The sequence below is a fragment of the Salmo salar genome, chromosome 04 (genome assembly GCF_965601325.2).
Source record: "Salmo salar chromosome 04, fSalSal1, whole genome shotgun sequence".
Taxonomy (NCBI): Eukaryota; Metazoa; Chordata; class Actinopteri; order Salmoniformes; family Salmonidae; genus Salmo; species Salmo salar.
Genome location: NC_138294.1, coordinates 84518586 through 84533755, shown reverse-complemented (window position 1 = coordinate 84533755; position 15170 = coordinate 84518586). Strand labels below are relative to the sequence as shown.

At 47.7% G+C, this 15170-nt stretch overlaps 1 protein-coding gene across 5 annotated transcripts in view; it reads left to right on the top strand.

Annotated features, from left to right (window-relative positions):
- Window positions 1-15170, top strand: part of LOC106603880 (transcription factor COE1-A) — a 359109-nt gene that overhangs the window by 44285 nt on the left and 299654 nt on the right. The window lies entirely within an intron of this gene.

Genomic DNA, 15170 nt, shown 5'->3' with positions numbered 1-15170 from the left:
CCCACAGCCCTTAGTCAGTCACAATGTACTCCTGCTACCTAAAGCCCTTAGTCAGTCACAATATACTCCTGCTACCCACAGCCCTTAGTCAGTCACAATGTACTCCTGCTACCCACAGCCCTTAGTCAGTCACAATGTACTCCTGCTACCCACAGCCCTTAGTCAGTCACAATGTACTCCTGCTACCTAAAGCCCTTAGTCAGTCACAATGTACTCCTGTTACCCACAGCCCTTAGTCAGTCAAAATGTACTCCTGCTACCTAAAGCCCTTAGTCAGTCGCAATGTACTCCTGCTACCCACACCCCTTAGTCAGTCACAATGTACTCCTGCTACCCACAGCCCTTAGTCAGTCACAATGTACTCCTGCTACCTACAGCCCTTAGTCAGTCACAATGTACTCCTGCTACCTAAAGCCCTTAGTCAGTCACAATGTACTCCTGCTACCTAAAGCCCTTAGTCAGTCACAATGTACTCCTCTTACCCACAGCCCTTAGTCAGTCACAATGTACTCCTGCTACCTAAAGCCCTTATTCAATCACAATGTACTCCTGCTACCCACAGCCCTTAGTCAGTCACAATTTACTCCTGCTACCTAAAGCCCTTAGTCAGTCACAATGTACTCCTGCTACCCACAGCCCTTAGTCACTCACAATGTACTCCTGCTACCCACAGCCCTTAGTCAGTCACAATGTACTCCTGCTACCTAAAGCCCTTAGTCAGTCACAATGTACTCCTGCTACCCACAGCGCTTAGTCAGTCACAATGTACTCCTGCTACCTAAAGCCCTTAGTCAGTCACAATGTACTCCTGCTACCCACAGCCCTTAGTCAGTCACAATGTACTCCTGCAACCCACAGCCCTTAGTCAGTCACAATGTACTCCTGTTACCTAAAGCCCTTAGTCAGTCACAATGTACTCCTGCAACCCACAGCCCTTAGTCAGTCACAATGTACTCCTGCTACCTAAAGCCCTTAGTCAGTCACAATGTACTCCTGCTACCTACAGCCCTTAGTCAGTCACAATGTACTCCTGCTACCTAAAGCCCTTAGTCAGTCACAATGTACTCCTGCTACCCACAGCCCGTAGTCTGTCACAATGTACTCCTGCTACCTAAAGCCCTAAGTCAGTCACAATGTACTCCTGTTACCCACAGCCCTTAGTCAGTCACAATGTACTCCTGTACCCACAGCCTTAGTCAGTCACAATGTACTCCTGCTACCTAAAGCCCTTAGTCAGTCACAATGTACTCCTGCTACCTAAAGCCCTTAGTCAGTCACAATGTACTCCTGCTACCTAAAGCCCTTAGTCAGTCACAATGTACTCCTGTTACCCAGAGCCCTTAGTCAGTCACAATGTACTTCTGCTACCTAAAGCCCTTAGTCAGTCACAATGTACTCCTGCTACCCACAGCCCTTAGTCAGTCACAATGTACTCCTGCTACCTAAAGCCCTTAGTCAGTCACAATGTACTCCTGCTACCTAAAGCCCTTAGTCAGTCACAATGTACTCCTGCTACCTAAAGCCCTTAGTCAGTCACAATGTACTCCTGTTACCCACAGCCCTTAGTCAGTCAAAATGTACTCCTGCTACCTAAAGCCCTTAGTCAGTCGCAATGTACTCCTGCTACCCACATCCCTTAGTCAGCCGCCCGCACCAGCCCTTAGTCAGTCACAATGTACTCCTGCTACCTAAAGCCCTTAGTCAGTCACAATGTACTCCTGCTACCTAAAGCCCTTAGTCAGTCACAATGTACTCCTGCTACCTACAGCCCTTAGTCAGTCACAATGTACTCCTGCTACCTAAAGCCCTTAGTCAGTCACAATGTACTCCTGCTACCCACAGCCCTTAGTCAGTCACAATGTACTCCTGCTACCCACAGCCCTTAGTCAGTCACAATGTACTCCTGCTACCTAAAGCCCTTAGTCAGTCACAATGTACTCCTGCTTACCCACAGCCCTTAGTCAGTCACAATGTACTCCTGCTACCTAAAGCCCTTAGTCAGTCACAATGTACTCCTGCTACCCACAGCCCTTAGTCAGTCACAATGTACTCCTGCTACCCACAGCCCTTAGTCAGTCACAATGTACTCCTGCTCCTAGCCCAGCAGCCCCCTGTACCCCGCCCTGCAGTCAAAATGTACTCCTGCTACCTAAAGCCCTTAGTCAGTCGCAATGTACTCCTGCTACCCACACCCCTTAGTCAGTCACAATGTACTCCTGCTACCCACAGCCCTTAGTCAGTCACAATGTACTCCTGCTACCTACAGCCCTTAGTCAGTCACAATGTACTCCTGCTACCTAAAGCCCTTAGTCAGTCACAATGTACTCCTGCTACCTAAAGCCCTTAGTCAGTCACAATGTACTCCTCTTACCCACAGCCCTTAGTCAGTCACAATGTACTCCTGCTACCTAAAGCCCTTATTCAATCACAATGTACTCCTGCTACCCACAGCCCTTAGTCAGTCACAATTTACTCCTGCTACCTAAAGCCCTTAGTCAGTCACAATGTACTCCTGCTACCCACAGCCCTTAGTCACTCACAATGTACTCCTGCTACCCACAGCCCTTAGTCAGTCACAATGTACTCCTGCTACCTAAAGCCCTTAGTCAGTCACAATGTACTCCTGCTACCCACAGCGCTTAGTCAGTCATAATGTACTCCTGCTACCTAAAGCCCTTAGTCAGTCACAATGTACTCCTGCTACCCACAGCCCTTAGTCAGTCACAATGTACTCCTGCAACCCACAGCCCTTAGTCAGTCACAATGTACTCCTGTTACCTAAAGCCCTTAGTCAGTCACAATGTACTCCTGCAACCCACAGCCCTTAGTCAGTCACAATGTACTCCTGCTACCTAAAGCCCTTGTCAGTCACAATGTACTCCTGCTACCTAAAGCCCTTAGTCAGTCACAATGTACTACTGCTACCTAAAGCCCTTAGTCAGTCACAATGTACTCCTGCTACCCACAGCCCGTAGTCTGTCACAATGTACTCCTGCTACCTAAAGCCCTAAGTCAGTCACAATGTACTCCTGTTACTCACAGCCCTTAGTCAGTCACATTGTACTCCTGTTACCCACAGCACTTAGTCAGTCACAATGTACTCCTGCTACCTAAAGCCCTTAGTCAGTCACAATGTACTCCTGCTACCTAAAGCCCTTAGTCAGTCACAATGTACTCCTGCTACCTAAAGCCCTTAGTCAGTCACAATGTACTCCTGTTACCCAGAGCCCTTAGTCAGTCACAATGTACTTCTGCTACCTAAAGCCCTTAGTCAGTCACAATGTACTCCTGCTACCCACAGCCCTTAGTCAGTCACAATGTACTCCTGCTACCTAAAGCCCTTAGTCAGTCACAATGTACTCCTGCTACCTAAAGCCCTTAGTCAGTCACAATGTACTCCTGCTACCTAAAGCCCTTAGTCAGTCACAATGTACTCCTGTTACCCACAGCCCTTAGTCAGTCAAAATGTACTCCTGCTACCTAAAGCCCTTAGTCAGTCGCAATGTACTCCTGCTACCCACATCCCTTAGTCAGTCACAATGTACTCCTGCTACCTAAAGCCCTTAGTCAGTCACAATGTACTCCTGCTACCTAAAGCCCTTAGTCAGTCACAATGTACTCCTGCTACCTAAAGCCCTTAGTCAGTCACAATGTACTCCTGCTACCTACAGCCCTTAGTCAGTCACAATGTACTCCTGCTACCTAAAGCCCTTAGTCAGTCACAATGTACTCCTGCTACCCACAGCCCTTAGTCTGTCACAATGTACTCCTGCTACCTAAAGCCCTTAGTCAGTCACAATGTACTCCTGCTACCTAAAGCCCTTAGTCAGTCACAATGTACTCCTCTTACCCACAGCCCTTAGTCAGTCATAATGTACTTCTGCTACCTAAAGCCCTTAGTCAGTCACAATGTACTCCTGTTACCCACAGCCCTTAGTCAGTCACAATGTACTCCTGCTACCCACAGCCCTTAGTCAGTCACAATGTACTCCTGCTACCTAAAGCCCTTAGTCAGTCACAATATACTCCTGCTACCCACAGCCCTTAGTCAGTCACAATGTACTCCTGCTACCCACAGCCCTTAGTCAGTCAAAATGTACTCCTGCTACCTAAAGCCCTTAGTCAGTCACAATGTACTCCTGTTACCCACAGCCCTTAGTCAGTCAAAATGTACTCCTGCTACCTAAAGCCCTTAGTCAGTCGCAATGTACTCCTGCTACCCACACCCCTTAGTCAGTCACAATGTACTCCTGCTACCCACAGCCCTTAGTCAGTCACAATGTACTCCTGCTACCTACAGCCCTTAGTCAGTCACAATGTACTCCTGCTACCTAAAGCCCTTAGTCAGTCACAATGTACTCCTGCTACCTAAAGCCCTTAGTCAGTCGCAATGTACTCCTCTTACCCACAGCCCTTAGTCAGTCACAATGTACTCCTGCTACCTAAAGCCCTTATTCAATCACAATGTACTCCTGCTACCCACAGCCCTTAGTCAGTCACAATTTACTCCTGCTACCTAAAGCCCTTAGTCAGTCACAATGTACTCCTGCTACCCACAGCCCTTAGTCACTCACAATGTACTCCTGCTACCCACAGCCCTTAGTCAGTCACAATGTACTCCTGCTACCTAAAGCCCTTAGTCAGTCACAATGTACTCCTGCTACCCACAGCCCTTAGTCAGTCACAATGTACTCCTGCTACCTAAAGCCCTTAGTCAGTCACAATGTACTCCTGCTACCCACAGCCCTTAGTCAGTCACAATGTACTCCTGCAACCCACAGCCCTTAGTCAGTCACAATGTACTCCTGTTACCTAAAGCCCTTAGTCAGTCACAATGTACTCCTGCTACCCACAACCCTTAGTCAGTCACAATGTACTCCTGTTACCCACAGCCCTTAGTCAGTCAAAATGTACTCCTGCTACCTAAAGCCCTTAGTCAGTCGCAATGTACTCCTGCTACCCACACCCCTTAGTCAGTCACAATGTACTCCTGCTACCCACAGCCCTTAGTCAGTCACAATGTACTCCTGCTACCTACAGCCCTTAGTCAGTCACAATGTACTCCTGCTACCTAAAGCCCTTAGTCAGTCACAATGTACTCCTGCTACCTAAAGCCCTTAGTCAGTCACAATGTACTCCTCTTACCCACAGCCCTTAGTCAGTCACAATGTACTCCTGCTACCTAAAGCCCTTATTCAATCACAATGTACTCCTGCTACCCACAGCCCTTAGTCAGTCACAATTTACTCCTGCTACCTAAAGCCCTTAGTCAGTCACAATGTACTCCTGCTACCCACAGCCCTTAGTCACTCACAATGTACTCCTGCTACCCACAGCCCTTAGTCAGTCACAATGTACTCCTGCTACCTAAAGCCCTTAGTCAGTCACAATGTACTCCTGCTACCCACAGCGCTTAGTCAGTCATAATGTACTCCTGCTACCTAAAGCCCTTAGTCAGTCACAATGTACTCCTGCTACCCACAGCCCTTAGTCAGTCACAATGTACTCCTGCAACCCACAGCCCTTAGTCAGTCACAATGTACTCCTGTTACCTAAAGCCCTTAGTCAGTCACAATGTACTCCTGCAACCCACAGCCCTTAGTCAGTCACAATGTACTCCTGCTACCTAAAGCCCTTGTCAGTCACAATGTACTCCTGCTACCTAAAGCCCTTAGTCAGTCACAATGTACTACTGCTACCTAAAGCCCTTAGTCAGTCACAATGTACTCCTGCTACCCACAGCCCGTAGTCTGTCACAATGTACTCCTGCTACCTAAAGCCCTAAGTCAGTCACAATGTACTCCTGTTACTCACAGCCCTTAGTCAGTCACATTGTACTCCTGTTACCCACAGCACTTAGTCAGTCACAATGTACTCCTGCTACCTAAAGCCCTTAGTCAGTCACAATGTACTCCTGCTACCTAAAGCCCTTAGTCAGTCACAATGTACTCCTGCTACCTAAAGCCCTTAGTCAGTCACAATGTACTCCTGTTACCCAGAGCCCTTAGTCAGTCACAATGTACTTCTGCTACCTAAAGCCCTTAGTCAGTCACAATGTACTCCTGCTACCCACAGCCCTTAGTCAGTCACAATGTACTCCTGCTACCTAAAGCCCTTAGTCAGTCACAATGTACTCCTGCTACCTAAAGCCCTTAGTCAGTCACAATGTACTCCTGCTACCTAAAGCCCTTAGTCAGTCACAATGTACTCCTGTTACCCACAGCCCTTAGTCAGTCAAAATGTACTCCTGCTACCTAAAGCCCTTAGTCAGTCGCAATGTACTCCTGCTACCCACATCCCTTAGTCAGTCACAATGTACTCCTGCTACCTAAAGCCCTTAGTCAGTCACAATGTACTCCTGCTACCTAAAGCCCTTAGTCAGTCACAATGTACTCCTGCTACCTAAAGCCCTTAGTCAGTCACAATGTACTCCTGCTACCTACAGCCCTTAGTCAGTCACAATGTACTCCTGCTACCTAAAGCCCTTAGTCAGTCACAATGTACTCCTGCTACCCACAGCCCTTAGTCTGTCACAATGTACTCCTGCTACCTAAAGCCCTTAGTCAGTCACAATGTACTCCTGCTACCTAAAGCCCTTAGTCAGTCACAATGTACTCCTCTTACCCACAGCCCTTAGTCAGTCATAATGTACTTCTGCTACCTAAAGCCCTTAGTCAGTCACAATGTACTCCTGTTACCCACAGCCCTTAGTCAGTCACAATGTACTCCTGCTACCCACAGCCCTTAGTCAGTCACAATGTACTCCTGCTACCTAAAGCCCTTAGTCAGTCACAATATACTCCTGCTACCCACAGCCCTTAGTCAGTCACAATGTACTCCTGCTACCCACAGCCCTTAGTCAGTCAAAATGTACTCCTGCTACCTAAAGCCCTTAGTCAGTCACAATGTACTCCTGTTACCCACAGCCCTTAGTCAGTCAAAATGTACTCCTGCTACCTAAAGCCCTTAGTCAGTCGCAATGTACTCCTGCTACCCACACCCCTTAGTCAGTCACAATGTACTCCTGCTACCCACAGCCCTTAGTCAGTCACAATGTACTCCTGCTACCTACAGCCCTTAGTCAGTCACAATGTACTCCTGCTACCTAAAGCCCTTAGTCAGTCACAATGTACTCCTGCTACCTAAAGCCCTTAGTCAGTCGCAATGTACTCCTCTTACCCACAGCCCTTAGTCAGTCACAATGTACTCCTGCTACCTAAAGCCCTTATTCAATCACAATGTACTCCTGCTACCCACAGCCCTTAGTCAGTCACAATTTACTCCTGCTACCTAAAGCCCTTAGTCAGTCACAATGTACTCCTGCTACCCACAGCCCTTAGTCACTCACAATGTACTCCTGCTACCCACAGCCCTTAGTCAGTCACAATGTACTCCTGCTACCTAAAGCCCTTAGTCAGTCACAATGTACTCCTGCTACCCACAGCCCTTAGTCAGTCACAATGTACTCCTGCTACCTAAAGCCCTTAGTCAGTCACAATGTACTCCTGCTACCCACAGCCCTTAGTCAGTCACAATGTACTCCTGCAACCCACAGCCCTTAGTCAGTCACAATGTACTCCTGTTACCTAAAGCCCTTAGTCAGTCACAATGTACTCCTGCTACCCACAACCCTTAGTCAGTCACAATGTACTCCTGCTACCTAAAGCCCTTAGTCAGTCACAATGTACTCCTGTTACCCACAGCCCTTAGTCAGTCACAATGTACTCCTGCTACCCACAGCCCGTAGTCAGTCACAATGTACTCCTGCTACCTAAAGCCCTAAGTCAGTCACAATGTACTCCTGTTACTCACAGCCCTTAGTCAGTCACAATGTACTCCTGTTACCCACAGCACTTAGTCAGTCACAATGTACTCCTGCTACCTAAAGCCCTTAGTCAGTCACAATGTACTCCTGCTACCTAAAGCCCTTAGTCAGTCACAATGTACTCCTGCTACCTAAAGCCCTTAGTCAGTCACAATGTACTCCTGTTACCCAGAGCCCTTAGTCAGTCACAATGTACTCCTGCTACCTAAAGCCCTTAGTCAGTCACAATGTACTCCTGCTACCCACAGCCCTTAGTCAGTCACAATGTACTCCTGCTACCTAAAGCCCTTAGTCAGTCACAATGTACTCCTGCTACCTAAAGCCCTTAGTCAGTCACAATGTACTCCTGTTACCTAAAGCCCTTAGTCAGTCACAATGTACTCCTGCTACCCACAACCCTTAGTCAGTCACAATGTACTCCTGCTACCTAAAGCCCTTAGTCAGTCACAATGTACTCCTGCTACCTAAAGCCCTTAGTCAGTCACAATGTACTCCTGCTACTCACAGCCCTTAGTCAGTCACAATGTACTCCTGTTACCCACAGCCCTTAGTCAGTCACAATGTACTCCTGCTACCTAAAGCCCTTAGTCAGTCACAATGTACTCCTGCTACCCACAGCCCTTAGTCAGTCACAATGTACTCCTGCTACCTAAAGCCCTTAGTCAGTCACAATGTACTCCTGCTACCCACAGCCCTTAGGCAGTCAAAATGTACTCCTGCTACCTAAAGCCCTTAGTCAGTCGCAATGTACTCCTGTTACCCACATCCCTTAGTCAGTCACAATGTACTCCTGCTACCCACAGCCCTTAGTCAGTCACAATGTACTCCTGCTACCTACAGCCCTTAGTCAGTCACAATGTACTCCTGCTACCTAAAGCCCTTAGTCAGTCACAATGTACTCCTGCTACCCACAGCCCTTAGTCAGTCACAATGTACTCCTGCTACCTAAAGCCCTTAGTCAGTCACAATGTACTCCTGCTACCTAAAGCCCTTAGTCAGTCACAATGTACTACTGCTACCTAAAGCCCTTAGTCAGTCACAATGTACTCCTCTTACCCACAGCCCTTAGTCAGTCACAATGTACTCCTGCTACCTAAAGCCCTTAGTCAATCACAATGTACTCCTGTTACCCACAGCCCTTAGTTAGTCACAATGTACTCCTGCTACCCACAGCCCGTAGTCAGTCACAATGTACTCCTGCTACCTAAAGCCCTAAGTCAGTCACAATGTACTCCTGTTACTCACAGCCCTTAGTCAGTCACAATGTACTCCTGTTACCCACAGCACTTAGTCAGTCACAATGTACTCCTGCTACCTAAAGCCCTTAGTCAGTCACAATGTACTCCTGCTACCTAAAGCCCTTAGTCAGTCACAATGTACTCCTGCTACCTAAAGCCCTTAGTCAGTCACAATGTACTCCTGTTACCCAGAGCCCTTAGTCAGTCACAATGTACTCCTGCTACCTAAAGCCCTTAGTCAGTCACAATGTACTCCTGCTACCCACAGCCCTTAGTCAGTCACAATGTACTCCTGCTACCTAAAGCCCTTAGTCAGTCACAATGTACTCCTGCTACCTAAAGCCCTTAGTCAGTCACAATGTACTCCTGCTACCCAAAGCCCTTAGTCAGTCACAATGTACTCCTGTTACCCACAGCCCTTAGTCAGTCAAAATGTACTCCTGCTACCTAAATCGCTTAGTCAGTCGCAATGTACTCCTGCTACCCACATCCCTTAGTCAGTCACAATGTACTTCTGCTACCCACAGCCCTTAGTCAGTCACAATGTACTCCTGCTACCTAAAGCCCTTAGTCAGTCACAATGTACTCCTGCTACCTAAAGCCCTTAGTCAGTCACAATGTACTCCTGCTACCTAAAGCCCTTAGTCAGTCACAATGTACTCCTGCTACCTACAGCCCTTAGTCAGTCACAATGTACTCCTGCTACCTAAAGCCCTTAGTCAGTCACAATGTACTCCTGCTACCCACAGCCCTTAGTCAGTCACAATGTACTCCTGCTACCTAAAGCCCTTAGTCAGTCACAATGTACTCCTGCTACCTAAAGCCCTTAGTCAGTCACAATGTACTCCTCTTACCCACAGCCCTTAGTCAGTCATAATGTACTTCTGCTACCTAAAGCCCTTAGTCAGTCACAATGTACTCCTGTTACCCACAGCCCTTAGTCAGTCACAATGTACTCCTGCTACCCACAGCCCTTAGTCAGTGACAATGTCCTCCTGCTACCTAAAGCCCTTAGTCAGTCACAATGTACTCCTGCTACCCACAGCCCTTAGTCAGTCACAATGTACTCCTGCTACCCACAGCCCTTAGTCAGTCACAATGTACTCCTGTTACCTAAAGCCCTTAGTCAGTCACAATGTACTCCTGCTACCCACAGCCCTTAGTCAGTCACAATGTACTCCTGTTACCTAAAGCCCTTAGTCAGTCACAATGTACTCCTGCTACTCACAGCCCTTAGTCAGTCACAATGTACTCCTGTTACCCACAGCCCTTAGTCAGTCACAATGTACTCCTGCTACCTACAGCCCTTAGTCAGTCACAATGTACTCCTGCTACCCACAGCCCTTAGTCAGTCACAATGTACTCCTGCTACCCACAGCCCTTAGTCAGTCACAATGTACTCCTGTTACCTAAAGCCCTTAGTCAGTCACAATGTACTCCTGCTACCCACAGCCCTTAGTCAGTCACAATGTACTCCTGCTACCTACAGCCCTTAGTCAGTCACAATGTACTCCTGCTACCTAAAGCCCTTAGTCAGTCACAATGTACTCCTGCTACCTAAAGCCCTTAGTCAGTCACAATGTACTCCTCTTACCCACAGCCCTTAGTCAGTCACAATGTACTCCTGCTACCTAAAGCCCTTATTCAATCACAATGTACTCCTGCTACCCACAGCCCTTAGTCAGTCACAATTTACTCCTGCTACCTAAAGCCCTTAGTCAGTCACAATGTACTCCTGCTACCCACAGCCCTTAGTCACTCACAATGTACTCCTGCTACCCACAGCCCTTAGTCAGTCACAATGTACTCCTGCTACCTAAAGCCCTTAGTCAGTCACAATGTACTCCTGCTACCTAAAGCCCTTAGTCAGTCACAATGTACTCCTGCTACCTAAAGCCCTTAGTCAGTCACAATGTACTCCTCTTACCCACAGCCCTTAGTCAGTCACAATGTACTCCTGCTACCTAAAGCCCTTATTCAATCACAATGTACTCCTGCTACCCACAGCCCTTAGTCAGTCACAATTTACTCCTGCTACCTAAAGCCCTTAGTCAGTCACAATGTACTCCTGCTACCCACAGCCCTTAGTCACTCACAATGTACTCCTGCTACCCACAGCCCTTAGTCAGTCACAATGTACTCCTGCTACCTAAAGCCCTTAGTCAGTCACAATGTACTCCTGCTACCCACAGCCCTTAGTCAGTCACAATGTACTCCTGCTACCTAAAGCCCTTAGTCAGTCACAATGTACTCCTGCTACCCACAGCTCTTAGTCAGTCACAATGTACTCCTGCAACCCACAGCACTTAGTCAGTAACAATGTACTCCTGTTACCTAAAGCCCTTAGTCAGTCACAATGTACTCCTGCTACCCACAACCCTTAGTCAGTCACAATGTACTCCTGCTACCTAAAGCCCTTAGTCAGTCACAATGTACTCCTGCTACCTAAAGCCCTTAGTCAGTCACAATGTACTCCTGCTACTCACAGCCCTTAGTCAGTCACAATGTACTCCTGTTACCCACAGCCCTTAGTCAGTCACAATGTACTCCTGCTACCTAAAGCCCTTAGTCAGTCACAATGTACTCCTGCTACCCACAGCCCTTAGTCAGTCACAATGTACTCCTGCTACCTAAAGCCCTTAGTCAGTCACAATGTACTCCTGTTACCCAGAGCCCTTAGTCAGTCAAAATGTACTCCTGCTACCTAAAGCCCTTAGTCAGTCGCAATGTACTCCTGCTACCCACATCCCTTAGTCAGTCACAATGTACTCCTGCTACCCACAGCCCTTAGTCAGTCACAATGTACTCCTGCTACCTACAGCCCTTAGTCAGTCACAATGTACTCCTGCTACCTAAAGCCCTTAGTCAGTCACAATGTACTCCTGCTACCCACAGCCCTTAGTCAGTCACAATGTACTCCTGCTACCTAAAGCCCTTAGTCAGTCACAATGTACTACTGTTACCCACAGCCCTTAGTCAGTCACAATGTACTCCTGCTACCCACAGCCCGTAGTCAGTCACAATGTACTCCTGCTACCTAAAGCCCTAAGTCAGTCACAATGTACTCCTGTTACTCACAGCCCTTAGTCAGTCACAATGTACTCCTGTTACCCACAGCACTTAGTCAGTCACAATGTACTCCTAATACCTAAAGCCCTTAGTCAGTCACAATGTACTCCTGCTACCTAAAGCCCTTAGTCAGTCACAATGTACTCCTGCTACCTAAAGCCCTTAGTCAGTCACAATGTACTCCTGTTACCCAGAGCCCTTAGTCAGTCACAATGTACTCCTGCTACCTAAAGCCCTTAGTCAGTCACAATGTACTCCTGCTACCCACAGCCCTTAGTCAGTCACAATGTACTCCTGCTACCTAAAGCCCTTAGTCAGTCACAATGTACTCCTGCTACCTAAAGCCCTTAGTCAGTCACAATGTACTCCTGCTACCTACAGCCCTTAGTCAGTCACAATGTACTCCTGCTACCTAAAGCCCTTAGTCAGTCACAATGTACTCCTGCTACCCACAGCCCTTAGTCAGTCACAATGTACTCCTGCTACCCACAGCCCTTAGTCAGTCACAATGTACTCCTGCTACCTAAAGCCCTTAGTCAGTCACAATGTACTCCTGCTACCCACAGCCCTTAGTCAGTCACAATGTACTCCTGCTACCTAAAGCCCTTAGTCAGTCACAATGTACTCCTGCTACCCACAGCTCTTAGTCAGTCACAATGTACTCCTGCAACCCACAGCACTTAGTCAGTAACAATGTACTCCTGTTACCTAAAGCCCTTAGTCAGTCACAATGTACTCCTGCTACCCACAACCCTTAGTCAGTCACAATGTACTCCTGCTACCTAAAGCCCTTAGTCAGTCACAATGTACTCCTGCTACCTAAAGCCCTTAGTCAGTCACAATGTACTCCTGCTACTCACAGCCCTTAGTCAGTCACAATGTACTCCTGTTACCCACAGCCCTTAGTCAGTCACAATGTACTCCTGCTACCTAAAGCCCTTAGTCAGTCACAATGTACTCCTGCTACCCACAGCCCTTAGTCAGTCACAATGTACTCCTGCTACCTAAAGCCCTTAGTCAGTCACAATGTACTCCTGTTACCCAGAGCCCTTAGTCAGTCAAAATGTACTCCTGCTACCTAAAGCCCTTAGTCAGTCGCAATGTACTCCTGCTACCCACATCCCTTAGTCAGTCACAATGTACTCCTGCTACCCACAGCCCTTAGTCAGTCACAATGTACTCCTGCTACCTACAGCCCTTAGTCAGTCACAATGTACTCCTGCTACCTAAAGCCCTTAGTCAGTCACAATGTACTCCTGCTACCCACAGCCCTTAGTCAGTCACAATGTACTCCTGCTACCTAAAGCCCTTAGTCAGTCACAATGTACTCCTGCTACCTAAAGCCCTTAGTCAGTCACAATGTACTACTGCTACCTAAAGCCCTTAGTCAGTCACAATGTACTCCTCTTACCCACAGCCCTTAGTCAGTCACAATGTACTCCTGCTACCTAAAGCCCTTAGTCAGTCACAATGTACTACTGTTACCCACAGCCCTTAGTCAGTCACAATGTACTCCTGCTACCCACAGCCCGTAGTCAGTCACAATGTACTCCTGCTACCTAAAGCCCTAAGTCAGTCACAATGTACTCCTGTTACTCACAGCCCTTAGTCAGTCACAATGTACTCCTGTTACCCACAGCACTTAGTCAGTCACAATGTACTCCTAATACCTAAAGCCCTTAGTCAGTCACAATGTACTCCTGCTACCTAAAGCCCTTAGTCAGTCACAATGTACTCCTGCTACCTAAAGCCCTTAGTCAGTCACAATGTACTCCTGTTACCCAGAGCCCTTAGTCAGTCACAATGTACTCCTGCTACCTAAAGCCCTTAGTCAGTCACAATGTACTCCTGCTACCCACAGCCCTTAGTCAGTCACAATGTACTCCTGCTACCTAAAGCCCTTAGTCAGTCACAATGTACTCCTGCTACCTAAAGCCCTTAGTCAGTCACAATGTACTCCTGCTACCTACAGCCCTTAGTCAGTCACAATGTACTCCTGCTACCTAAAGCCCTTAGTCAGTCACAATGTACTCCTGCTACCCACAGCCCTTAGTCAGTCACAATGTACTCCTGCTACCTAAAGCCCTTAGTCAGTCACAATGTACTCCTGCTACCTAAAGCCCTTAGTCAGTCACAATGTACTCCTCTTACCCACAGCCCTTAGTCAGTCATAATGTACTTCTGCTACCTAAAGCCCTTAGTCAGTCACAATGTACTCCTGTTACCCACAGCCCTTAGTCAGTCACAATGTACTCCTGCTACCTAAAGCCCTTAGTCAGTCACAATGTGCTCCTGCTAACTACACCCCTTAGTCAGTCACAATGTACTCCTGCTACCCACAGCCCTTAGTCAGTCACAATGTACTCCTGCTACCTAAAGCCCTTAGTCAGTCACAATGTACTCCTGCTACCCACAGCCCTTAGTCAGTGACAATGTACTCCTGCTACCTAAAGCCCTTAGTCAGTCACAATGTACTCCTGCTACCCACAGCCCTTAGTCAGTCACAATGTACTCCTGCTACCCACAGCCCTTAGTCAGTCACAATGTACTCCTGTTACCTAAAGCCCTTAGTCAGTCACAATGTACTCCTGCTACCCACAGCCCTTAGTCAGTCACAATGTACTCCTGTTACCTAAAGCCCTTAGTCAGTCACAATGTACTCCTGCTACCTAAAGCCCTTAGTCAGTCACAATGTACTCCTGCTACCTAAAGCCCTTAGTCAGTCACAATGTACTCCTGCTACTCACAGCCCTTAGTCAGTCACAATGTACTCCTGTTACCCACAGCCCTTAGTCAGTCACAATGTACTCCTGCTACCTAAAGCCCTTATTCAGTCACAATGTACTCCTGCTACCCACAGCCCTTAGTCAGTCATAATGTACTCCTGCTACCTAAAGCCCTTAGTCAGTCACAATGTACTCCTGTTACCCACAGCCCTTAGTCAGTCAAAATGTACTCCTGCTACCTAAAGCCCTTAGTCAGTCGCAATGTACTCCTGCTACCCACATCCCTTAGTCAGTCACAATGTACTCCTGCTA